Source organism: Columba livia, chromosome 1, assembly GCF_036013475.1.
Source record: "Columba livia isolate bColLiv1 breed racing homer chromosome 1, bColLiv1.pat.W.v2, whole genome shotgun sequence".
NCBI classification, from domain to species: domain Eukaryota; kingdom Metazoa; phylum Chordata; class Aves; order Columbiformes; family Columbidae; genus Columba; species Columba livia.
Window position 1 is genome coordinate 178085996 of NC_088602.1, and position 27016 is coordinate 178113011.

At 38.7% G+C, this 27016-nt stretch overlaps 1 long non-coding RNA gene across 1 annotated transcript in view; it reads right to left on the minus strand.

Moving 5' to 3' along the window:
* Positions 1-2601: 2601 nt before the first annotated feature.
* LOC135578322 (uncharacterized) overlaps positions 2602-27016 on the minus strand; it is a 41354-nt gene continuing 16939 nt past the window's right edge. Inside the window, exons 2-3 of the long non-coding RNA XR_010469836.1 lie at positions 6292-6354; positions 2602-4645 (exon numbers count right to left, since the gene is read on the minus strand). This is a non-coding gene — a long non-coding RNA (uncharacterized LOC135578322). The remainder of the gene's footprint in view (positions 4646-6291; positions 6355-27016) is intronic.

Genomic DNA, 27016 nt, shown 5'->3' on the forward strand with positions numbered 1-27016 from the left:
AAATACTTGCAATGCTCATGTCATAGCCAAATTGAAACCAACACTAAGTCTTTGTCATCTGTATCTGTTCTGTACTCATTTTATTCAGTACCTAAATAATAATTCCATAAATATTTACACTGTAGAAAATACTAATTTTTCAGTGTCTTCTATTGGATGTAACCGAATGTTTTAAAATTATAGAAATAATGGGGGGGGGGGCGGGAGTAAGGTCTGAAAAGTGTTATCTAAAATTAATAGATGCTTCAAACAAACTGAGAATGACACAGACACAGAACACAAAATATATATACCACTAGTGGATAAACTGTCACTACAAGATTAATAGGATGATGTACCTTTGCTCCTGCATGGCTCTTTGGTCTGATTCCCACTAGATGACTCAGCTGAACTACCACACTTAGTTTAGAAACATACCAAGTATTGATTTAAAAACATTGGTTGAAGAGACGCCATTGTGCACTTAGGGAGATGTTCCCAGTGACTAATTGTCCTCATTCTTAACTACTATGTCTGAGGATCTAATTTGATTTTACTTTGATTTAGCTTGCATCCACTGGATTGTACCACAACATTTTGCCTGTGCTCAAACAGGGTACAAGTGAATACAGGCCTAGGTAAGTATCTGGTAAGAACTGAGTCATATAATTCTAAGTTGTGATTCTTGAGGGATCTTGCTTTAGTAGTGACTGAAAAAGAACAACTTCATATTGAACGTAAGGTTTTAATCCATTCCTTATACCCTGTATTTATCTTTTGTCATTCAAGTTTTTTTGACGGAAATATAATACTATGTGATACCAGGTGATATATTACGGAAGTCTAATACAGTGTAACACTGATTTTGATCAAAATGATTATCTTATTAAAGCAAGCCGATTAAATTCTTTGAACAAGATCATATTAAATGATCCTCTTTACATTCTTTTGTTTACTGAGCAGTATTGAGTATTGAGCATATTATTTACCCTGTCTGATGTCTAGCTGCTTATTTAAGAATTAAGAAAATGTATCTAGAATGAGATGTGTCTTCCCCTTCTCTTTTTAAAGCTGTCATCAGAAACAGTAATTTTATTACAATTTCTCAAAAAAATCATGGTTTCTCAGACTTCTTAGAAAGTAACACAAGCAGATGATAGATATGACTTTAAAAGATCTAAGACCCAAATTATCTGTAACACTCTAGTTTACAGATAAAAGGCTATAATACCACCTGTTGAATAATGTATCTAGGTACAGTTGGAAATTAAAAAAAAAAATTATTATCATATGGAAGAAATATATGATCAGTCTTTTTCCCCAAGTGGAGAAAAGGAGTATTTGTCAAACACATACTTTTCTGCTTATCAGTTTCATAACAGACAAAAAAAAACCTCTTCCTCTCCCCTATCAAGTGAATTTAGTCATTGTAGCCCACAGGAAAATGAATCCTCAGTATAACTCAGTAATGATAAAGTCCTATTTTTCTTCATCTGAAGGCCTATATATTATGTGCCTTCCAACTGCTTTCAACACTGAATGTAACTAGATGAATAATCACGGACAGCAACTTTCGGTCCTGTTTTGCATCATAAGCTTAATAGGTGAGTATAAGTAATGATTTTTCTGGATTTATCATACAGTATTCAGAGATGCTGCTAAGTTCTTAGTAGTAACTGAAGCTTGCAGAGAAAGGCAGCTCTCCTTAGGCCTGACAGACTGTTTTTCCTTCAATAACTGATACAGGGGGAAAAAATGCAAATTCAGAATAGTGCAAGGGAAAAGAACCAATCAAACTATCAGTCTTGTTTGGAAATGTATGATTTTTTCTTCCTTCATGTTCAGACAAGCCCTTGCTAGCTTCAGACTTAGTTTAAATTCCTTGGAAATTATGTAATAATGGGTTTAGTTCCCACAACTGCAGCACGGTTTTAACTAGGCAATCAGCACAGCAGAACAGTTAAAATGACAGCACAAAATTTGTTGGATTTGCCCCTAAGTGACCTGGACTTCACAGCTTTCTGTAATTATTATCATCAAACTGTGATATGAAGGTCCCACTGTGACAAACACTGATAGGTTTATATGTGACCTTAAACAGTGTTTTAATAGTTTGGGGTTTTCCCAAAGAAAGAATTACCATTGGCTGGGCTTCAGCCTCCCTCTGCACCCCAGCTGCTCAATACAGAAGAGTGAAAGGAGTTAAGATACCATATGAAGATAGTCATGTAGGACATCAGTACGGTAAGTAGGTTGCTTGGAAGGTCTTCTCCCTCCAACAGACATCATGCCCAAAATGGAATAAATCATCTGAAGATGCTTGGTAGAACTGTCAGTCACCCACGCTGTGTGTATCTGTGTATAGGCATATGCATGCAAGGACACAAAAATTGTCCTGGTGTACCAGCACACCCAAATTGATCATTTACCTGTTTCCTTTTTACGTTGCAGCTTGATTTTCTGTTGATCTTTTGCATTTATTAATTGTTATTTTGTTATTATTATATATAATAGGCTCTTCTTGGTGACAATCAATGATAGGACAAGGGGCAATGGGTTGAAACTGGAACACAGGAGGTTCCACTTAAATATGAGAAGAAACTTCATCACAGTGAGGGTGACAGAACACTGGAACAGGCTGCCCAGGGAGGTTGTGGAGTCTCCTCTGGAGACATTCAAAACCCGCCTGGACACATTCCTGTGTAACCTCATCTAGGTGTTCCTGCTCTGGCAGGGGGATTGGACTAGATGATATTTCGAGGTCCCTTCCAATCCCTGACATTCTGTGATTCTGTGATTCTGTGAAAGGAAATTGTAGAAGGTATATTTCAGAATGCGGGCAAGCAACGCTACGTCAAAGGAAGACACTAGTAGTCAATAGCCTATATTTCCTGATGTCAAGGAGAAGGACAATGAGTATGTTAGAAAAGAATGAGACTTTTATTTACTATTTAATGAATAAAGAATAAACTGCTTGTGAAAAGGAATCACAGTTTAGGTATTCTGGTCATTACAGACCCTTTAGTTGTTTAAGATCAAAGAAGTGACTCTGTATGGTGTGACTCATTATTCCAGATGATGGGCTCACTTGACTGCCATGCAAGAACAAAAGAAATACCCCATTCTCTGTGCTGTAAATGCTTAAGTAGCAGTGGATTATGTTTCACAGTTTAAGTTGCATCACTGACCACATCTTCATCATCTCCTGCTAATAAAAAAGTGATCACTGAAGTAACCAGCCCTTTTTCTAAAGTAGGCTGGTTACAGTTGACTCATTGCTCTAAAGCATAAGAGTTTTGAATGCCAACATGATACTATACTTTGCCTTATAAACAAGCATAAAACAGCTAAATCCTGCCAGCTCGTTGCCAGCAGATATGGTGTAGAAATACATCAGGCCATCAATCGCAGCACTGGCCTGATCACAGGATAGAAGGAGAAGCTTCACTCACTGCAGCACTTCTCTGCAAGGACAGCCGTTGAACTTTGCACCACAGGAATTCTACTTTCTTCAAAACACTTTGACAGCAGGTTCTCTGTCTTCTGCCTCTGACTGACTCTTTTCAGCTGTCATAACTATCACTTCCTTATTGCAGGAGGTTCCTGTACATCCACCCTGTCTAGCCCTGATTTTTATCACACTCCAGTCAGGAAGAGTAGGATTAGTTTGAACAGGTTATAATGGGACTTTCAGACAACATGGATCATTTTGACAGAGGATGCGCTGAGCACTGGGAAGAGTAAACTGTGGAAAAGCACACATAGTCCAGCCATAACCAGTGTTGTCTCTGTCATCTGCTGGCCCAGAGTTTCCACAATGGAACTTAAGCCATGGCTTTATAAGCAACGACAGGCTTTTCAAACAGCTTCCTAATTATAAATGCACTGAGAAGGCAAAGAACGGATAGAAGATATGTGTACACTCGGATAAATTTCATTTACAGCAAAAAAACTAGAACCTCACATCCAGTCGACATGGGTGGGTATGTGCACTAAAAAAAAAAAAAGACAACAGAAATTAAACTGGCAAATGGTTGAGTTACAGGTTCATAACAGCAACCAAAAAAAATTATACTCATGACTACAAGATGACTATTGAAATACTGTTCCACCATTGCATTTACTTTAGTACATAATACAGGACTTGTGAACCATCTGAAACATGGAATGAAATTAGTAAAGGGTAAATTTTCTTTTGTATTTTTATCTCCTTATCTCATATATATTCATTCAGACTTTTTCAAATCAATTCAGTTAGTAGGTGGAACAGCCCACTTTTTTTTTCCGAAGAGAATTAGGTATTCCCAAGTGATCCAAGCTCAAGGGTCTCAAGTCATGTACACAATTAGCACAACTTATGCTTTTAGGTTCAAACAAAACAAAGATCCTCAGGGTTGTTGTTGGAGTTTCTTGCACTGGTTTTGTTGTTGTTTTTGGTTGGTTGGTTGGTTTGGGTTTTGTTGTTGTTTTTTTTTTTTTTGTCATAGGCCTAATAATATTACAGAGAACAAAACAAAACACAACACTCTTCCTTTGTTAAACGATTATGCAAAATTCAAAGCTTCTTGCAGAAAAAAAGTCTCTCTTCTGACAGTTGCACACATTCATCCAAGGGCAGAATATATCCCTCTGGGAAGTTATATGTTTTCAGGAAGACAAATTTCTTCTGGAGAGAGAAAAAAGAATAAAAGCAACCAAACTCCTATGTAACAACGTACCAGGGGGGAAGATTTGGTCAGAGAATATTTGCAATTTAAGATCCCTGGCCTGGCTTCTGCTATGCTGACCTGACCTGAAAAGGAATGAAACCCGTCTCTGAAGAGTTGCTTACATTCTTTAAAACAGAGGATTTAAGGAGAAGTAAAAGCACATTGAAAAATTCAGAATATGCAGTAAACTGGACATGGGATTGCATTGAGGAAGGCATCATTACTGTGGTAAAATGCTATAAAAGGCCATATCCTCTTCTTGTCTTACCTGGTGGTTTGCATTTGTGTTTGTTTTTTTTTTTTAAATAGAACTGATGTCACAATAATAAAGAGATGCTCAAAGACTATAAAGGAAACAACTAGAAAAAAACAAAGCGAGCTCAAATCTAAGTTCCTCTTATCCTCTCAGTGAGCTGTTCAACTTTTACCTAAGCTGCTAATGGGCAAAACTTATGTCTAGTTTTTATTTATTATTATTAATATTTTTTTTTGTTTTTATGTTTAAAGATATCAAAGGGCAAATACACAAAGTATAAGCTAAATATTAGACATGAGTTCCTCATAGGGGTTGCATTTTCATGCTTCTGTGAAGTGACATGGCAATCGTCTAGTCTAGTGTAATAGCAAAACTTATTATTACTAATTAAAATCAAAAAAGCATGCATGTAATCAGCCTCTTATCTCAAACATCAACAACATATTATTCCCTCATTTCACGATCATTTCATCTAATTGCCAGCTACGTTAATTAAGGCAAAGTGTGGTTATTTTCTGGTGCATGAAAGCCTTGGAAATAGCTCCGACTTCCTTAAATCTAATTCTTGGTTGTCTTAATGGAAAAGCAGCACTTTTAGTCTCAAAATTTTCAATTATAAAACCAGCAGCATGGTACTTATAGGTGGACTCACATATGGATTTAGTAATTGAGAAGTGTAGGGTGAGCATACATAATGGGATTTTCAATTATAAACCCTTTTCTCATCAACTTGCTCCAGCAAGCGGACACCAAAAAGGCATACAGAACATGTTATAGACAGTGAAAAGAGATATTTCTGTGGTCTTGTTAATACTCTTCATTCACCATATTGTGAGCTTGGACACCTCACCCAATCTTGTTAGATTTCTACTTTTGAAAAAAAGGCCTGAACACATTTCAAGACCATTGTGTAATGTAAATGTGTCAGGAAGTCTGGGCCCAAGTTATTTCTGCAAGTCTCTCTCAATGGTTATCCCTGTGGTGAGATGGCTGAATACTTCTCAGTCTTGGCATGCTTGTTTGAAACAATTGTAAATGTATTTAGAAATCTATTACATAAAAGTGAGTTTGGAAATCATTCAATATTGGTTAATATGTCTTTTTTATTTTATTTTATTTTGTTTTATTTTATTTTATTTTTCCCTCAAATCTTTTTCCAATAGACCTTTTTTATTGAAATATATAATGTGAGTGTGTGGGTTTACAGCAAGTACTCCAAAGCACCTGCACCCTTGTACTTATGCTCCCACTGCTGGCCATCCTGGCATGTCCAGGTATCAAATCAGCACATGGCTTCTGTATGTTCCAGCACATTTTCAGTTGTGAGACGCTTGATGAGTTACCGACCTGGATGTTTTATCTTTCGGTTCCAGCCTTTGTTGTTCTCTTGATGAATTGCTCACTTAGGGTCTAGAAAAAGAAAGTCATCAATATCAATGATAGTGCCAATGAACTGTGACAAACTAGAGAATACAGCAGATTAACAATCATTGCATGTCAAAGGCTTATGATATGATGATTATTATTGGCATACATATTTACCTCTACAAAATTAATATGGTAAATAATTAGAATAAGTAACAACTTTAAATTATGTATAGCTTGCTTTACCCTTAGCAGAGAATTAACAATAAAGTTATAGAGGAAAAAACAAGCTATTTTAATTATTTATGTTACACATATGCAAAGCAAACCCTAACAAACATCACTGTAATATTCATAGGGAATATGTATTTGAAGTTGCAATATATTGGATGTATAATATTATAAGACTAGGATTCAACTCTGATTAAAACAAAGTTAATCCAACTAATGTTTAAAAAAGATCAAATTAAAGAAAATTCCATGGTTTTATCAGTAAGATTATTTCTTTAATTTGGGAATTAATGCTATCTGTACCCTACCAGAAGGCTTAGAGGTAGACATGCAGTATAGTCTCCTTTAAATAAATTAACCCCATTGATGTGATAAATATATTTTTATTTCTGCTGCTGATACGAAGAGGGAAGTTGCTTTTTGCTAACTTCTCCTTATCCAGTATACAAAAGATATTAAATGATTTAAAACTCTTCAGATGGTTGTACAGTCGCTTTCCAGGCAAATGAAACCAAAGTCTACAGCATGTGTTAGCTCTCTCTTCTGCCATACAGTAATTGCTCTAACCTCCCAAATATAATTTAACTTTCTTTTGATGACTCAAGTCTGAAAGGAAAGAAGCATACTCATATTTAAAGCTCCTACTTACCTTGCCCTTTGTCTTCTTAACACAGATAATCTGGAGCTTTGTTCTAGCAATATAGATGCTAATTTTACTGTCTGGGAGAATCACAGCCTGTGACTCTATCAGAACACATACAAAAATCCACTCCTACCCTCCCATTGTTGGTATCTAAGATAAATTTTTGTGAATAACATTTTTTTTTCTGACTTTAATACCATTTATATTATCAATGTCTTTCTTAGCACAGAATAGAGAAAAATACATGAAGGCTGAAATGACAGTAGAAATCTGGAAAAGCTGCTTCATCTCTATAAAATAAATATGTACCTGGTGACCCCTAGTAAACATACTGAAAGTTTTTATCAAGAAATCTGTAACCTGCAGATTACAAAGCAAAAAATGCACCCTTAGAATTTACTCTAGGATGATACTTTCTTCTGAAATTGCTTAATCTTAGTGAGATGTACTCTCTTGTTAACAATGACCTTGCTGGCACACAGAACTGATGTTGCATTTTCCCTTTTGGCCAAAGTTAAGCATGGTCATAATTTATAGGCACCTATTGCTCATTTTGCCCCAAGCTCCACCTCCTCTTTCCATTACACCCTTCAGATCTGCCAGGATAAAGTGCTAATGCAATTCATTTATAACCCAGTTTGGTCAAAATGATCCAAGTTATGTGGCATTTAAACTGTTGAAACTGATGTCTGTCTGACTGAACTGGGTTAAGGAGCAATTACACAAGCAGTTGTGGCAATGGATCTGGGCTGCAGGTTCTTAACTGTCTAACTGCTGGCTGCTGCAGTCCTGACACATCCCATCCCATCCCATCCCATCCCATCCCATCCCATCCCATCCCATCCCATCCCATCCCATCCCATCCCATCCCTGTTCCTCTGTCATCCCTTCCCCAGGTTCCTCTGGCCCTGCCAGAACTTGTTGAAACTCCTAAATCTGCAGAAGAAGGCCCAGTGCAGGATCAGACAAAGACTAGAGCTGGTAAAAGGGAGGTGACAAGAAAAAGTAACCAAGAAGGAACATGAGGGAGAGCAGGTGAGGTTTAAGTAGGAAGACAGGTTCTGTGAGCAGCAGAGGTTGCTGGAGACAGGAACCTCCTCAGCCTGTCTGGAGGCATCCAGGACAGTAGAACTGACTGACTGCAGAGCACCTGTCCATGCATTCCCTAATCTTGTTCCTGCCACACTAAGAGGCATCATGACAGTAGTTTCAAGGAGGCCAGAACTGGACTCCAAGTGATCAAGAAACAGGGCATACTTGTAGAAAGACATGATGAGGTAGTGGACTGTGTCAAAGAGGGATTTAGGTTCATCCATAGTTTTTAAACCCATTTTGCCAGAGATTTCAGCATAGAGTTCTGGAATAAAAGGAGGAAACTCCCACCTGAGGTATTTTTAGCTTTGAACTCCTCCTAAACCTAGTGCAGGAGCAGATGTTTTCTCTTTTCCCCAGCTGGAGATTCCAGCTTCAGCCCACCTATGACTGACTCAGTCTGTGGGGCAACTCCCTACCTCTCCCCGAGGAACTTCAGCCAAGTTCATGACCACAATCCGCACTGTTCGAGCTGATCTTCTTCATTGTGCCTGAAGCCAACTAGGGTGTGCATGTGTTAACAGCCTGAAGTAGTGTAGGGATGGGCAGCTGCTGTGAACCAGAACTGGCACCCCTGGACCCAGCTGAAAGCATCTGTCCCTGATCACAGGTGCCTAAACCAACCCCCTTTGCACAAAACACAGTAGGAGGAATGTATTATCCCCTTTCTTACTCTATAGACTATGGATTAAAGCCCTCACCTCAGAGTAGGGACAGAGTTTAATACCTTTCTTGCACTGGGAAATATGCATAGACATGCTTTGGATGCCCAGTTTTCAGACTACTGAACATTTCAGAGCAGAATAATTTGTCCTTCCTTCTGCAATGAAATCTAAAGCAGGGTACAGAAACCCTTACCATCTAGTGAAATGGTAAGGCCCACTCTACCTCTCCAGCAAGCATTCACTGTCTAACTGAAACAAAAGCCTCTTCCTACTAACTGTCCCAAAACATGCCCCCAGACAGCGGGTGTTTGACACAGCTCTCTGTCAGAACAAACACCTCATCATCCACTTGTTGAGATAAGCACTCAAGCAGAGAAGGAAATTAAATGCAGGATAATGCTGTAACCACAAAAGTAAAAGGGGTAATATACCATCTGATCTCACTTTAAATGAAGAGTAAAAATCAAGATTTGATCTGAATCTGCTGACTGGATTAGGCCCTGCCAGCCAGCCAGCCAGAATTATATCTAATTTATATACCTCAAATATGTTTGAAACCTAAGCTAAAGATGCTCACATGATGATGTTTTGGCAACTCCAGGGTATGAACAGTTGCAAACACTTAGACATGGAATAAATTTAACCGATAGAAACTTCAGTGCTTATAATAATCAACCTCTGCAGAGTTAAGTGACAGCCAACTAGGTTTATTGAAGCTGTGTATTTTAGGCTTAGCAAACTCAAAAGGCACTTGAATACCTGAATCTGTTTAGCATATCAAGGATAAAATCCAAAAAGCAGCCTCTGGCCTAAAGCATGGTTTCACCACCTTTGAGAATGGTGATTTGTATGACAGCTGTGCTCTAGTGTGTGGTTTCAGTGAGGGCAGGGATAAGGAGAGATCTGGGAGACCTTGCTGGTGCAGTCCAACCTTCAGGAGCACCAACTGCACAGCTCCTGTCTGGCTTGGTCCTTCTCCCCTTCCTGGACAGCACTTGAAGTTGTAGCGACCAACACTAATCCCACCTTTTGGAGCTGGACTTGTGTGTGAGCAGCTTGTTTACTAAACCTTCAGTCCTGGCTTACTTTCTACTGCCAGGAGTTTGGGGCCTGTTTTCCACCAGCATTCATTAACTTTAAGTTATCATGAAGTGTGCCAAGTTTCCATCAGCCCTGCAAAAACATTCTCAATTCCAAACTGTGTTTCCTCAATGGCAGTGCACTACGCTGTCGACTCTCTGAGCTCTCTTGGCCAGAGAAATCTGTTTATGCAGCTAAATTTTCCTAAGAAGGTAATGGGAGCATATACACTTTAACAAGGCAGAAGATTATAGTAGCCACTGGGGCTAGCGCTTTCTAAAATCAAAACAGTTGGGGGAAAAACTCCGAATGTAAAAACACAGCCACAGGAAAACCAAGCTGTAAACATATATTAGAATTTTGGTCAGAGATGTCCAAGGCCTCCAGTCTTATAAATCCAAATCTTGACCCTAACACTGTGATCCTGAAATCAATTTGCTTTTCATGAAAATCAGTGAACCAAACCTCTTTCAGGTCTTACTCAGAGATGAAGCAGAAATCAGTGGCAATAAACATGGCAAATAAAAATCTTCCCTTGCTGAAGATCAGGGATTTATTTTGACAAACTTCAGTCCTTCTCAGCATATTATTTGAGTATACAGGTATGCAACTCCCAGTCCACAATTCCTGTCCACTGAGGTAAACAGAAGTGAAGTCAGCAATTCATCTGGGTTCTCAGCTTACCTCGACCTACAGATTGCAAAGATGAGACCATAATGACTAAATACATTACTAACACCTGTTTGTTTCATTTGTGAAGGAAAGACTGCTCAGAGGCTGTTCAATGGCACAAGGCAACTGTTCTAGAGAAAGTAGAAATTCGTGGTTGTTTTTACCACACAGAGGAGATCTAGCAATCTGCATCCTGTTTTGAATTACACGGCACATGTAAAGACATGCCCATGTTTTTGTAGAGGGAGCTGAAATCCCTTTATCAAACAGGATGAGATAGCATCTGAAATGGTCTCAACAACAGAGTAATGAGAAATTATCATTGTGATGGAGACTTTACAAACCTTCCAAAAGGGAAGTAAGGAACTTCAGACTAGGAAATCTTACGTTCGGATTAGGAAAACTGGTAGAAGCTTGTAATAAAAACACCCCACCATCAATCACAAGGTGATAAACATTTTATAATAGGGAAGATTGGACACTACTTTTCTGCGGGAAAATCATACCTCACAAATTGAAAGTTTTTGAAAAGTGTTCAAGAGCAAGCAGATGTGGAAAATCCACGTAACGTAGTGAGTGTAGATTTTCAAACAATTTTACAGCATCTGTCTCCAAGAAACTAAGCTGGCATTGTAATATGGAAGATGTCCTCAAAACTTCACATCTGACTAAAGTACAGCAACAAAGAGTAGAAGTAACAAGCTGATTTTACAAGAAAAGGAGTTCAACAGGATCTGTGCTGGGGCTTGTGTTGTCCAATACAATAATATGTTATCTAGAAAAGGGAGTAGATTGTAAGGCAATGATATATGCTGATAATTCAAGGTTTTAAAAATTAATATTCAGGTAACCTACTGACTAGATAATTAATTGTCAGGGGAAATGTAATGTTTATAAATATAGGATCATAAACAAAACCAGTCCTAACTTGATCTATAGAGTGGTGGGCTCTAACCTAAATATTACTACTACTACAGAAAGATTTTGGAGTTATTGAATAAATGTGTAAAAATCTGCTCAATGCTCAGTCATGCTTACAAAAGCAAACAGAGAAAGTCTTAGAATAGAGAACAAAAGCACAATTATTGTTATGCTATAAAATTATTGTAAATCTATGATAGATCAGCATTTTTATTATTATTTGCTGTTCTGATGACATTCAAATCACGAGAATACAGAGGCTACAATTATAACCAAAAGTGCAGATTTCCTTCCATATCAGTAGAGGTTAAGTAGCATTGAACATGTGAGTTCGGAAGAGAGAGGACTTAAAGGATTATGCTGTTAGGTTGGTGCAAAATGAATTGTGGTTTTTGCATTGTTGAAATTTGCCATTTGATATTAGAATACATTCTTAAATGTGGTCATGCTATACATAATTTGAATGTGCTTTTCTTACTTTTTCTTTTTTTTTTTTGCTACTCACTTGTTACTTATTGTTTATTTTATATTTATTTTAGACTATGGAAATGATGTTAGTCAAAAATCAAATTCGAGTGATTTTCTTATTTGAGTTCAAAATGGGTTGTAAAGCAGCAGAGACAACTTGCAACATCAACAACATATTTGACACAGGAACTGCTAATGAACATACTGTGCTGTGGTGGGCCAAGATGTTTTGCAAAGGAGATGAGAGCCTTGAAGAGGAAGAGTGTAGCGGCTGGCCATCAGAAGCTGACAATGACCAATTGAGAGCAATCATCAAAGCCAGTCCTCTTACAACTACACAAGAAGTTGCTGAAGAACTCAATATTGACCATTCTACAGTTGTTTGGCATTTGAAGAAAGTGGAAAAGGTAAAAATGCTTGATAAGTAGGTGCCTCATGAGCTAATGCAAAATCAAAAAAAATCATCATTTTGAAGTGTCATCTTCTCTTATTCTATGCAACAAAAACAAACAATTTCTCAATGAGATTGTGACATGCAATGAAAAGTGGATTTTATTCAACAACCAGTGACAATCAGATCAGTGGTTGGACCAAAAAGAACCTTCAAAAGCACTTCCCAAAGCCAAACTTCCACCAAAAAATGGCCATGGTCACTGTTTGGTGGTCTGCTGCTGGTCTGATCCACTATAGCTTTCTGAATCCCAGCGGAAACATTACACCTGAGAAAGTATGCTCAGCAAATCAATGAAATGCACCAAAAACTGCAATACCTGCAGTCGGCATCGGTCAGCAGAAAGGGCCCACTTCTCCTCCATGACGATACCTGACCACATGCCGCACAACCAATGCTTCAAAAGTTGAACAAATTGGGCTAAAAAGTTGTGCCTTATCCACCATATTCACCTGACCTCTCACCATCTGACTACCACTTCTTCAAGCATCTTGACAACTTTTTGCAGGGAAAATGCTTCCACAACCAGCAGCATGGAGAAAATGCTTTCCAAGAGTTTGCCAAGTCCTGAAGCATCAATTTTTATGCTACATGAATAAATAAACTTATTTCTCGTTGGAAAAATTGTGTTGATTGTAATGGCTCCTATTTTGATTAATAAAGATTTGTTTGAGCCTAGTTATAATGATTTAAAACTCACTGTCCAAAACCACAATTACTTTTGCATTAACCTAATAGCAGTCACTGGTGATAATCGTGAGTGCAGAAGATGAATGAGATGTAATTATTCAGAACTTTACAGGAAAAACTAAGGGGCAACAAATAAAGTTATCAGATACAAATTTGAAAGCAAAAAGAAAGAGGTGTGCATTCACTGTGTGTAACTACATCATATAATTCACTATGAAGAATGATACAGAAGCCAAAATCTGAAACACTTAAAAATAAATAGAAAAACTTATAAGAAAGCAATGGATCCAGGGCCTTAAATTACAAAGATACAACTGATAGTTCAGGAAAACTATGGACAGCAGAAGGCTAAAAGAAAAGGCAATGGAAGTATCACAGCATGGCTGCCTCTTACTGAGGCATCTACCACTCTCCCCAGGGAGAGACAAGGTGCTTCTCTCTGACCCACTTCTGGTTGTTCTAACATCATGTGTTCAATTGCATCATGTCAAATATCCAAGCTGCTGTGACAATCCCTTCGAAAATTATTTCCTTCTGACAATAACACCAGTCTTTGAAATCACCATAAATGCCTCAAGTTTGAACATTTATTCTTGAACTTCTATCTCAGCCTGCATTCAGATAAATTTCTTTCCACTGAAGGCAGTTGGAATACTTCTAGTGATTCCAATGCAGATATCATAATTCTCCCTTTAGTATTTCAATTGCACACACGTCTACAATCCTTTAAATAACACTGATCATTCTGAAGATGTGAAACATCATATAATTGTTTGCAGATAACACAACAATAATTAAAATTGTAGCTAGATGCCACACAAAAGACAAGGTGGGTATTGCTTTTAATTGCATACAAATACTAAAATAGCCTTACAAGAGACTTACCCCCGAATGGGGTGGTCGAATATGGGTGAACTCTGATAACACTGTAAGAATAAGAGAAACTGAGCTATAGGAAGTATCAGCTGTAATAAGGTCTCATAAACCTTTTCAATGGCATTCTTAGAATCTTTTTATTTTCATCAGATTACTTGGGCTGGAGGAGCCAGATGGTACTGCTGAAAGGCTGGACATGCCTGGAAAGGTTCTCCTTGGGGCCATTTACAAGCCAATGACAAAATTCTCATTGATTGTGAAGCCAAGCATTATTAACTTGTTAGAAAAGGATGGGCTTTTTGACAACTGATTTAAATTTAGGCAGGAAAATGGAATATGCAGTTGTTTATACCTCACTGCTAGTTCTGAGCATCTATTATCATAACATTTTACTACATTGCTTTCTTATTACTAAGTGTGGGCAGAACTACAGTGTTCCTCAAATGGTGCGATGCTTTCCCACAAAAAATTAGCATTCCTCTTTTTCTTATCTGGAAGCCTTGCCAATGGTTACTGAGCTGATAACTCTGCTGAGCATATTCTATATGCTGCTCTTATTAACCAATGAGTAACATTTAAGCCAGGTGCTTCAGTCATACCACTAGGTTCATCAAATCTGTAAGGAGACCACCCCATGTGGATGCATTCTCACAAAGTCTGCATAGGTGAGAAGAGTATGGTATTTCAACGTTAGCTTTTTGTTAGAAGAATCAGACTTGACGAGATTATGCTAAATAACCTCTATTTTACTTCCTACCTAAAACTTAACAGCAAAGAAAAATCACACAAAATGAAGCCCCCTTTCCTGTCATTTGAGTGACAACTGTTGACCCTCTGGGCTAATACTTTTTATGCTGACAACTGTCAACCCAGTCTTGTATCCAAGCCCTGTGACTGAATGGCCTTTGTGAGCTGGACTTTCCTAGCACCTCATAAGCCCACCATCACTACACAAAACTTTTTCATGAACCCTGGAATCTTATGCCCCAACCACTAAAGCACTGCACATAGCAACATCTGAATCAGCTGAAATCAATAAGGGTAGTTGATGTCTGTTCACCAATGTATTGCTGTAAGGACTTAATGGGTGGTGTTGAAGGAGCTTTTCCTTTGAATTCACAGCTGAAACTTTGTAAGGATTTTGGAAAAGATTCGTTATCTTGTAAAGTCATCTATGTCTTATTAAAAAATAGATGACTATCTGAACATAATTGTCCCTGTGACTTCATTTATATTCTCATGATACAGAAAATTTATAACAGTATACTCTACCAATCAGTGGCTTTACATTCAATAGACCTTATGTCCTTCACATACAAGAATTATCCTATGCAAAACAGTAAAGGCCATGTGAATTGGATGAGAGCTGCTGTTTTCTTAGGGACATGGTTTACTGCTAGAGTTAGGTTATGGTTGGACTCGATGATCCCACGAGTCTCTTCCAACCAAAATGATTCTATGATTCTAATATTACTGTACAGTGATGATATTTCTTTACAGAGATACCAATACATCAACTGAATGCATCATAAGAAACAATGTATTGCAAAGTAGGTAGGAAAATATTTTATGACCCCAGAAAAGACATCTAAATCATCAGAAGTCCTTCTTTGTAGGATCTCATTAAACATAAAACTATTTACAAAATAATCATACAAAGACATAGTGATTTAGAAGACACTGAGGAATGTTCAGTTAAAACAGTAATCCTCATTTGGCAAAAGTAATGAGGAATTCATATTAGGATTTTTCAAATATTGTTCCTTCAGAGAGGCCAGACTCTGAATATCATGTAAGCTAGTAGATATCCAAATGCCATATGAACTGCAGAAGGGAAAATGAATAAAGAGTGCACCTTTATTAGGGGGCTGATCAACAGCTTCTGGCAGTTCTTACTGCAGCTGGTTAAATTGTGGTTCCCAGCAGTCTTCTTCATCCTTCTGCTGTGGGTTAAAATGGCTGTTTCTGTTCAGACCAGGTTCTCACTCTATAACCTAGTAGGTATGAGAATTACTCCTGTTCTCTCCTTGGGACCTTGACACAGTGGAGGGGCCAAAATGCAGCTTTCCTGCTGGATAGTATCTCTTATTTTAGGACAAAGAAATACAGAGAAAACAAGCCATAAGACAGGCAACAGCCTGCGCAAATCTTCAGCTTACTGTTAGATGTGTGAGTAGCTACAAACACAAATTCATGAAACTGTTCTAGTCTGTTTCTTTGCATGTCCTCTCCATTCCTGTATGTTCTCCTCCAGGCTGGGGTCCTGTCTCTGGACTATCTCTTTAAAAAAAAATCTGTGTTTATCTGGGTTTGTGAACTGGGGCAACTTTCCCAGAGGGTGGTGCTTTCCCAGACTTGTTTACCTGTCTGGGGAATTTGCATTAATCTCTCTCTCCAGCAAACCGAGACTATAATACGTAGCACAGCATTGGAAAGATCATTTTCTTTTTCTTTCTTTCTCTTTCTTTCTTTCTTTCTTTTTCTTTCTTTCCTTCTTTCCTTCTTTCCTTCTTTCCTTCCTTCTTTCCTTCCTTCCTTCTTTCCTTCTTTCTTTCCTTCCTTCTTTCTTTCCTTCTTTCCTTCTTTCCTTCTTTCTCTCTTTCATTCTTTCTCTCTCTCTTTCTCTCTTTCTTTCTCTCTTTCTTTCTCTCCGTCTCTCCCTCTCTCTCTTGTTCTCTCTCTCTCTCCCTTCCTTCCACTCTTTCTCTCATAACTAAGAAACCTCAGTATAACTGTTTTTGAAGTTTCCAGCTTCCAAGGTCTCCCATTTGGCACAAGTTATTACTATTTAATATAGACAGCATAGAAACACTTAAAATCTGAGGAGAATTTGATGAGAATTCCTGTCTCACCACCACTGCTCTTGAGTGAGGAAGCAAGTGATGCAGCCAGTGGACTAAACCCATACGTGTATGCAGAAGTAAAGCATAGGAGAAATCTGAAGAAGGAACAATTTTAAAAGAGATCATATTATTACAGCTAAAATACTTTTGTAAATCTAAAGGGAAAAGTATAATATTTGTAATATTTTCCACTGATTCTCTTTGATCCAGTCTGAATGAGTTATGCCTACCATGTGAAATGGGTGCCAAAACTTCACCACAGTCTCAGAGAAATACAATCTGTCCTACTACCTAGGATTGTCTCATGTATAGCTACATAAATTCATTAGGTGCCTCCCTTCTTAGCTTGAAAACTTCCGAGGTATTTACCTTCAGTCTCCCACATATATTCAGAAGTGGAAAAATGGATGCTTGTCTCCTACCTACACCTCTCATTTAATGGGTTCATTGGAATGATACTTGAACTCAGTTAATAAGTCCCTGGAGAAGACTGAAATGTTAATCATGGCCAGGACTACAGCTAACCACATCTGATGCTATGGTAGTACTGGCTACATAACTGTTTAGTTTCTAGATTATTCATCCAGGAAGTGAGAGAACTGAAATTTAGATCTTGATTAGCCCAAGGGAGTAAATATGCATCTCTACCACACCAGTTGCTGGGTGCAAGCAACAGAATAACTTGGAGAAGATCACATCCCCCAGGGAAGTAAAGCCAGTGGGCAGGCAGGAGTGCCAGATCTAGAAGTATAGATCAGAGGTGTCCCTGCTGCAGCCCATGTGTTCATACCCCCAGTTTGGAGAGGCAGGGCTGGGCATCTAGCACCCACTTTCAGACTGCTTTTGTTTGCTAGGCAGTAACAGTTTAACATAAAACATCTACACATTTCAAGATACAGCTACATAATACCACTTCTGCCCTGAGCACTGTTTTAGCACCAGGCGCAATAACTTCTCATCTGTTCTTGAAAATATGGAAACAAGGAGACAGAATGGCTAAATGCCTAAGTGATCTACATTGAATTCAGTGGTAGAGCTCCAATTTCAGTGAGATCTGCAATTAAACTTAGAGACAAACTCAGGCCCACAACATAACTTAATGGCAAAAGTGAGATTAGAATAGAGGAACTGCTGGCAGGATTTGCACACAGACAAACCAGTCATGCTTCTGAGACATAACTCAGCTTAAGTAAAATTTTGATCAATTAAAATTATGCAGAAAAAGTGGGATCATTACAGCTATATTTCTAAACTTTCTGAAAATATACTTCCTGAATTTGGTAGAGGCTGTAGGCTTGAAAGACAGGTAGGCGACTCTCAAAATGCCAAAGGTGCGATTAATCCTGAAAAACAATCTCATTTATTTTGTTTTGCCTATCATGTCTAACTGCAGCCATCTCCTCCCACTAATGTAAGTCTAATATTACATTTGACCACTTTCAATTTCTCCTTGGACAGGAAGCAGCATAACCTCAATATTTTTGCTGTGTCACAGGGACCTCCTGCCTTATGTAAATGACAAAAAATTAGATGGAATCCTCTTACCTGCTTACATATTTACATTTTGTACTTAAAATAGATATGAACAATCCTACACTTATTATTATTACCACTGTACTTCACTTAGAGTCTTTTTCAGACCTGGATACAAGCACATAAAGAACTCATGCACCTAAAGAAATATCAGACAAGAAGAGGGCGTGTAAATCCAAAGCTCCTTATCCCAGAACCTGCTGCAGCAGTGTCCTCCATGGAAGGCAGGTGGCTGATGTACTTGAGGGGGGACATTCACAAGATAAGCATCCTTGATCACAGAATGGGGAAGTTAGGACTATGCTACTCTAGGTGTTCATCCAGGTGTTCCTGCTGTGGTGGGGGCATTGAACTAGATGATCTTTCGAGATCTCTTCCAGTCCCTAACATTCTGTGATTCTGTGAAAATGTTTTGCAGCTGAGTGTCTTTGAGAGTCCCTGAAGGTCCAAGAAAGCATAAGTTTAGCTACAGAGCCATGGCTCCTGTATGGATGCTGAACTCCACACAACAAACACATACCTGCAGTGGAAATGAAGCTGCAGCATTGGTGCTGGCACTGAACCTGTGAACATCTCAGCCATCAGCACTGTGGCTGGGAAGCGGGGAGGTAAAGGTGGATGTACAAATCCTCATACAGTCTAAACCTTTTTATTTACTATAAAATAGAGGAGTCAAAACCCAGGATGCCTCTTTTCCATATGAGTGACTAACCACTGGACTATAAAGCCAAGTTTGTGTGGCTCAGTGACTTGTGAAATTGCATGGTGCATGTCCAATAGAATGCTCGGTGAGCTCTTTGTGTGCGTTCTTGCTGCCTCCTCTTCATCCTCTGCCAGAATGTGGCTGGGTGGGGGGGGGGTTCACATTTCCCTGGGAGGTGGCATGCGTGTATGTGAATTCCTTCAGGCTGAGAAGCGAAATTAATTCATTGCTTCTTTTACAACTGCTATAGTCCCCTGGCTGTTATTAAAAAAGGTCCTTGACCAGTCAATATCTTTCAGAAGAAAAGTGAATGGTTTTAAGTTTCCACTACAGGGGGAAGAGGGAGCAAGTGACAGATCTCAAAGAGACAGAAGCACTTTTTGGCAGACATGCATAGAGCACCTCAGAGTATGTCAGTTTAATATATATACCTGACTTCTCTAATGTCTCTGAGCAGGTCTCTGCACAGCCTACAGGATTTGGGGTTCCATGTGAAGTATCTGTTTCCACGGGCCTGTACAGGAAGTATAAGAAATTAACTGAGACTTTTGGATTTCACCCTAAACTTTGGACTCCGAATAGTTAAGTGTTGTGGTGCTTGATTTATAAAACTACCTATTTTCTTCAACTGAGCTCTGTCCTCTTATAGTGGATATAAAACACTGTGCCTGAAACATTGGCATTTCAGAGTATCAAGACAACGATAAGAATATAATTCATGGCAACTAACATAATGAAGTTTGCCACATTTTCACTTTGTGAGAGACAGGGAGGGATAAGTTAAACCCACATGATGTGAACTGTCAGTGCCATTTTCCATGTAGCATCCTCCAACACAGAGACCAGCTCAAGGAAGCAGGCTGTGCCACAATGATTCGGTGATTTGTAGGTATAATGTCACACTTGGACATTGTTTGTGAACAGCATATCTTAAAAACAGGTAGCCTTAAATAATGCTGAATAAATAGTAGGGTGCTTTTTGAATCAGGAAGACACAATCAGCAGTTTTCTGCTCCTCCAGATGACTCTTGAGAGCCACTAATGACAACTGATATGAGAATCATGTTTTCCAAATGACTTTGCACTATTGACGTGGAATACATTGTCTCAATGACTGTTCTTCCTGTTAAACTCAGGCTGCTGTTTGATAATACAGTAAATTCAGATTAAGGATTTTAGTACCTTGTTCTAAAATTACCTTGGCCACAGAATAAAACAAACAAACAAACAAAAAACCCTAAACTCAATCCACTTCAAATCTGTTTTTTAAAAAAAGAAACAAAACTTGGGGTTCTTTTTGTACTGTCAAGCTTTATGCAGGATCAGGTACTGTCAGTCACTGCGCTCTAACTTTGTGATATATCAGGCAGCATCTCGCAGCATCTGCAGCTGCCAGAAAGTCAGCACAGAAGCAGAAAGTCAACATAATCTGTTTGTTGTGTGCTCTGGTTAATTCAGCATAGATGTGATCATTTGCCCATACCTAATCTGTATCCTATTTGTACTGTGCCACCTGGTAAAGCAGAGACTCTGTAAGAATTATCATGAAAGCAAAATCTTATTTGCCCAGCAAGAGAATGGAAAGGAAATACAAGTGAGTGTTAGCAAACCAGAAATTAATTAAAAAATCTACTGGAGCTTAGAGATGCTAGAGACATCTTTATGAATATGTATACTCAATGAGATTGCACTTAAATACATCTGGGGCACATACTCATAGCCACTACTTATAGTCAGAGAAGGTCTAAAGAGTCAGTCTTGTCATGTGTGGATGCCATGACTGCCTGACACAGCATGTCTGGCATGGGACTGACCACATGCTAATTCTGAGGACGTTCTCAGAATAGGAGCTCAGGCCTTTGCCCCCAGGAGTTACCACTTAGAGAGCATTGTGTGAAATACCTGCATGATTTGCCCTCCACATGTGTGTATATGTGTGAAGAGGTGTGTTATTTCACTAATTCCACCTTGGAAGAACAATACCCTATTCCTCCCTTAAAAAAGCAGGCATTAATTGAATGAAAAAAATAAACATATTTTCATAGTTATAAACATTTTAATATTGAATGTGTGCTGGTAGAATGAAAGTGGTTTTCCTTATTCTACAAAGCTGGGGTTTTCTCTGTAAATGCTTTGAAGTCTTGGTCTGTTTGTTCAGAAAATCCCTTTATTTTCTCAGCAGGCTTCTCACAGTGGTAGGACGGCATCTCATCTCCTTCATCATTTTCCTCCTCTCTCTCTCTACACAAACACATATCGGGACCTTTCCTATTATTAGGGAAGCCAATATATTACTCCAGTGCTGTGGCGTAGTTTCTAATGTGCACAACTTGGCATGTTACTGGATCTGTTGCCTTCTAGATGAAGCAAATCAAAGCGAGACAAACTTCAATGCACTGCTGCTGTGGCTTCTGATCACACCTGTATTCACAGAAAAAAATCAGCCAAAAGTTTCTTCTGGGCAAACTCAGCAGAGAATATATATTGAAGGGCACTAGTGAAGCCAGTAAAAGCAACCCACTCAAAGAAAATAGTTAGATTTTTTTCCAATGTGCTGTATTCATTGAGGTTAGTGGTTAAATACAGAAGATTTATATCAGAGTTTCCACTTAATAAAAATATTTGCATGGATGATCTCTGTTTAGTTACTGCTAGTAGAGATTTTGCAGAATGCAATTTTTGCAAAAAGTGGCAGGCTAACTTACTGAGACTATTATCAGAAGTTCATTAAATCAGGAGAGATTGTGATACAACAGATATGGCATACTTGATTTCTTGTGTTTTTCTACGCTGGAAGAGGCATGAATTACTGGAGAAACTGATACAGTTGCTGTTCCAAGAGCACAGATTGAGTGTATGACCTGAATATGCTATACATGTAGAAAATAAGCAACTCTATAATACTACCACACGGTAGACGCAATAACTTACAGGAAAGATAAAACTGAAGAAATCTTTATGGTTGTAGTGTAATACATTTATCATGGAGTCGTTAGAGGAGATCATACTGAACACATGAGAGAGAAGCGAGGAGTCATGGAGACATTGCTTTTAGATTAATGAGAATTATTTGCAGGTATTAATGTCTGCTGATGTCCATCCCTGCCTGTCAGGTGGAGTTCCTGCCTCCACACTCCTCTCTTGCTCTCTGCAGGGGGCCTGGCTGTTAATGTGGGCCTCTGTTTAAAGCATTCTTTTTACAACCCTACATTGCCCATGTTGCCCTCAGTCAGATCCTCTGCTTTATATCCTTCCCAGGTTCCTGCCTTGTCACAGCTCCTGGCTGTCACCTCTGCTTTCCCTCCTCTCTACAGAAAAAATGCCAAGAGGCAATTTGTCTGTGACAGCAATTAATTATTTAATAGCAAGTGAAATTATGGATTTGATGAAGGTAACCATGTAAATAAATCAAATGTCTTTTGGCAAGACACCACACAATATTCTGAACAATAAACTAGAATGCTGTAAAGTCAACAGGGCACACAGTAAATGAATTAGAAACCAGCAGGTCTTGAAATGCGACTATAAACACAAAATGATTGTTAAGTCCCAGAGGGATAATCTTTGACCCTAATTGTAATTTACATTTTAATTAATGAAATAAAGGAGAGGAAAAAAAAGATAAAAAATAAAATTAAGAAAACATATATTATCATATCTTGATTTCGGCACAAATGTGAAACTAGTGGGAAAAAAAAAACCACGCAATGGCTGGCTTACTGACCTAGTTTTGTTTTGGTTGCTTAGCTAATGATGTGACTTTTGTCATGATAAAAAGTCAAGTCATGTACTTTATCACAGACTAGTTCTCCCACGACTGGGAAAGGGAAAAAAGGGAAGCAAGAGGGGGAAACTTCTACTCGATCTGAGACTCCCTGGTGGATTAGTCTTCCCGAAGTGATGGTGGTACCAAAAAGCATAATGGAGCTCATTGACATACAAAAAAGGGGATTGCAGTAGGAAGATTTCTCTGTGGTATGTTGCAGTTGAATCAGAGCTATCTGTCTTGAAGCAGGAATTAATACACAACAAATCAGCTGGTTTTGTTATGTATGAGGTCAGATGAACAGTCCCTTCTGGTCTTAAAATATATTAATTTATGTACAGAGAAAAAAAATTGCCCCCACTAAAACTTTATCCATCCTGAAAGCAGAAATGGAGCATGCAAGGAATAGTAATTAAGTTTCTAGTTATTCTAGTTATTCAACAAGAAAATTGCAAACAAATCTCAACAATTCTTCAGATAATTCAGAGTTTTCCAAACTGTACATTTCAAAATTTCAACTGTTTAAAACTTTGCATACCCATGTGTTTCATTCCCCCTCCCCGTCATCAGTGAATGAATGATGCTTGGGGGTTTCTCTCCATTTCTAGTCTTCTTTTTCTTTTTTTAATTTTCTTTCTTCCCCCCTTCTCTCTGTTATTCTCAGAAATTCCTCAGTTTTGAAAGCGTTACAGAGTAGTTCAAGGAAAACTGAAGGTCTCAGATCTGGAAACCTTGGCTGTTTTCCCCAAGCACTGCTCCCAGCAGCCCCATCCCTCACCAGCTGCCAAGACCCACAAGAGGTAATGGCAGGTGAGCAGCAGCCAGACTCCCCCAACCCCAGCAACACCTCCTCCCTCCCCACCGCGCCCTCTCTGCTGGTGGCCGGGATTGGAGCTCAGCTCAGGAGCAACTCCTGCAACCCACCACCACCTGCACTTTTCCCCAAGGAAGAGGCATCTGGAAGTTTTATGGGGTGATTCAAACTAGCCAGAGCAGCTTGGAAAATCTGGGCGTTTGCATTGCTCTCCTTTTCCCTGCCTTCAATGAAGCATTACATGGCAAATGTAAATTGTCTTGAATAGAAGAAAAATTAGGAAACTTGCACATGTCTGCAGAGTGAAATCCAGACTGCATGACAAAAGGACCAACAATTAATCAAATTATTGTTACAAACTGGGATTTAATCATGTTCTCACGTGTTACAGAAAAATCACAGTGCTGCCTTCAGACAGTTTGCTGATATTCAGAATGGAAAGTTTTCTTTAGAGTTGTTTGGGGAAGTGGGTAGAGGAAATGTAGAGCCTGCCATTAGAGACATTTAGGAGTTGTTTTATCAACAACTGAATTACGAATATCTGTGACAGAAAAATCACTCCAATCCTTTCAAATTGCTATGTATTTAATAAAAAAAATAAGCATTTAAAGGGAGAAAAGGTATCATAGAAAGAGTTTTCTTAAACTAATACAATCTGAGGCTGAGGAATTTGGAAGGTGTTTTATATGGATTTTTGTGGTTTTCAGCTGGGTGGCCAAAGTATACTACATTAATTTTAAACCTGCACTTACAGACTGCAGCAGAGTGGAGAGTAAACAATTAGGTTTGTTTGCTTTCTGAATGGTGATACTCTGAGTCTTTCATTGATTTAAAGGTATGGTGATCACAGTTTACAGTTTGACAGCACCTGCCAATCCAAGATCTCAAATGCTTTACACTAATTAGTCAATGAAACCCACAGATCCTTCCTCCCTTTTTAAGCATGGATACAATAAAGCTGGAAACGCAAATACTTGCTACATACTAATGACAAAATACATAATGATGAAAAAATCTTACAAAATAAAAATATTTTCCCATGACAGGTGTTAGGAATCCTATTTTGTATACAGAGGAATAAAACAGTAGAGAAGTTAATAGTCAGAGCCAGTCAGCAGCAACATAACACATAGAAACTACAACCATTGAAACAGTAACCACAAGTGGGACCCAAATTTTTAGAGGTGCCCAGTAACTCCTGTGCTTCTTCAGGAAAATACCTCCCCCTCCAAAACAAAAACACAACCAAGCAAACAAAAAACACACAAAACAATTGGTGTTGCAGCTCATATAAAAAGTTGTCTACCAGTTCCCTCCTTTAGCTTTCAAACAAGGCTCTTCCCAGTCAGGGATTACAGGATATGAAAGGCTTCTTTTTGCTGTGATGGTAAGGGGAAAATGTGGTAAGGAAAGGCTGAGAGAGAGCATATGCTGCTCCAGGCAATGCTAATGAGGGGGGCCACTCATTAGCACAGTAGCCTTCCCTGTCATAAATCTACCCCTGGTTTGTTAATGTTTGCTAATATGTAGTTTACTGTAATAAATTAGAATAAATTGTACTAGCTAAATTGCCTGTGAAGTTTCAGTTTCCCTTCGCAAGCCTGGAGCTGCCTATTCGGTTCATGTGCTTGTTCTGCTCAGTCCTGCTCTGCTCAGTGCAGCTCCCTGCCCCACCAGCCCCGGCTCCTGCTTACAGACCCGCCATTGAGTTTCACTTGGTTTCATGCTGAAATCAGGCAGAACCAGAAACATTATTTTTAGAGAAGGTAGTAGATGAAGTCACACAAAGAAGATTCCAGCCAACCTGGGCTACATGGGATCCATATTGAGACATGAAGTCAAGACAGTGCTGGTCATAGTGTCTTTTACTAGTGGGTACAGTAAAACGCTGATACCGATTTGCTTAATCCATACACTGCCATCAGCACTGTTGACCACACAGAATCTAGTTGGATGCACAGAAAAATTACTGAATTGCTCCTTAAGCTGTCTCTTTTCTTAGGATGAAGTTGGACAATGCAGACAATAGCAAAAGGAAGGGAATCACTACTTTCTGCCATTGGCTGTGAATTCCCTTACACAGCTGATACTTAAGTGACACACATGAACCAGTTCAAGAAGCTAAATAAGAAGTACTTTTTTTTTCCCCACAGGTTTAATGTGCTCCTGACCTAGAAAGCTGAAGTAGTGCATTTAAGAGACAACTCACTCAGGTCAACCAAAACACCAGGGATTATGCAAGAGGAGGAGAAGAAGAAGAATCAATTGAGGGTTAACAGGATTTTCTGTAAGGCAAAATTGCAGCCTCAGAAATTCTACATATTATTTAAAGAGCTAGAAATAAGCAACATCTCTACTTAAATATAATTAACAGAATCCAGATGTAGTATCACAGTAGGTTTGAGGTTGGAAGTGACATCTGAAATTCGTTTGGTTCAGCCCTCCTGCTCAAGCAGGGCCCCTAGAGTCAGTTGCACAGAACCATGTCTCCAAGGATGGGGACCCCACAACCTCACTGAGCAACCTCTGTCAGTGCTCTGTCAATCTCACAGCAAAAAAAAATGCTTCTTGACATTCAGAGAGGACTTGCTATGTTTGTGCTTATTGCCTCTAGTCCTACCACTGAAAGGAGCCAGATTCCTTCTTCTTTGTACCCTTCCTTCAGATATTTGTACAAATTGATGAGACTCCCATGACCTTTCTCTTGTCCAGGCTAAACAGTCCCAGCTCTCTCAGCCTTTACCCATGTGAGAGGTGGTCATAAAATCCTGTGAGGAAAATTTTATCTTTCTCCTGTGAGGTCAGATAATGGAAGACAGGATGCAGTATGCATTAAAATCCATCATTTGATCATTCTGATGTGTCTATGGGATGTCTATATGCTTGAGCTCACTTTGTAATAATTTGATTTTTTTTGTCTATAATCAGTGGAGTCTAAAGAGTGATTTATCCTATCCCAAAGTAACTGTTTAGAACAGGTGGGATGAACCATGCTCTAAAATTGCCTGTTTCAATAAAGGAACCATAGTGTAGTTATGTACACTGAAGGAGAAAAAACTTGAACAAAATTAGTGTCTCCAGCAAGTTACATAGAACTCTAAAATGAAATAAAATAAAAATACAACTGACATGCTTGTTCTGCATGGAAGGTATGCAGGAGGTATTCTAAGGTGCTAAATTAGTGTTGTGGTCCCTAATGATAACTTTAAAATAATTTAAAAAAAAAAAAAAAACAAAAAAACCCAAGCAAACAGACTGT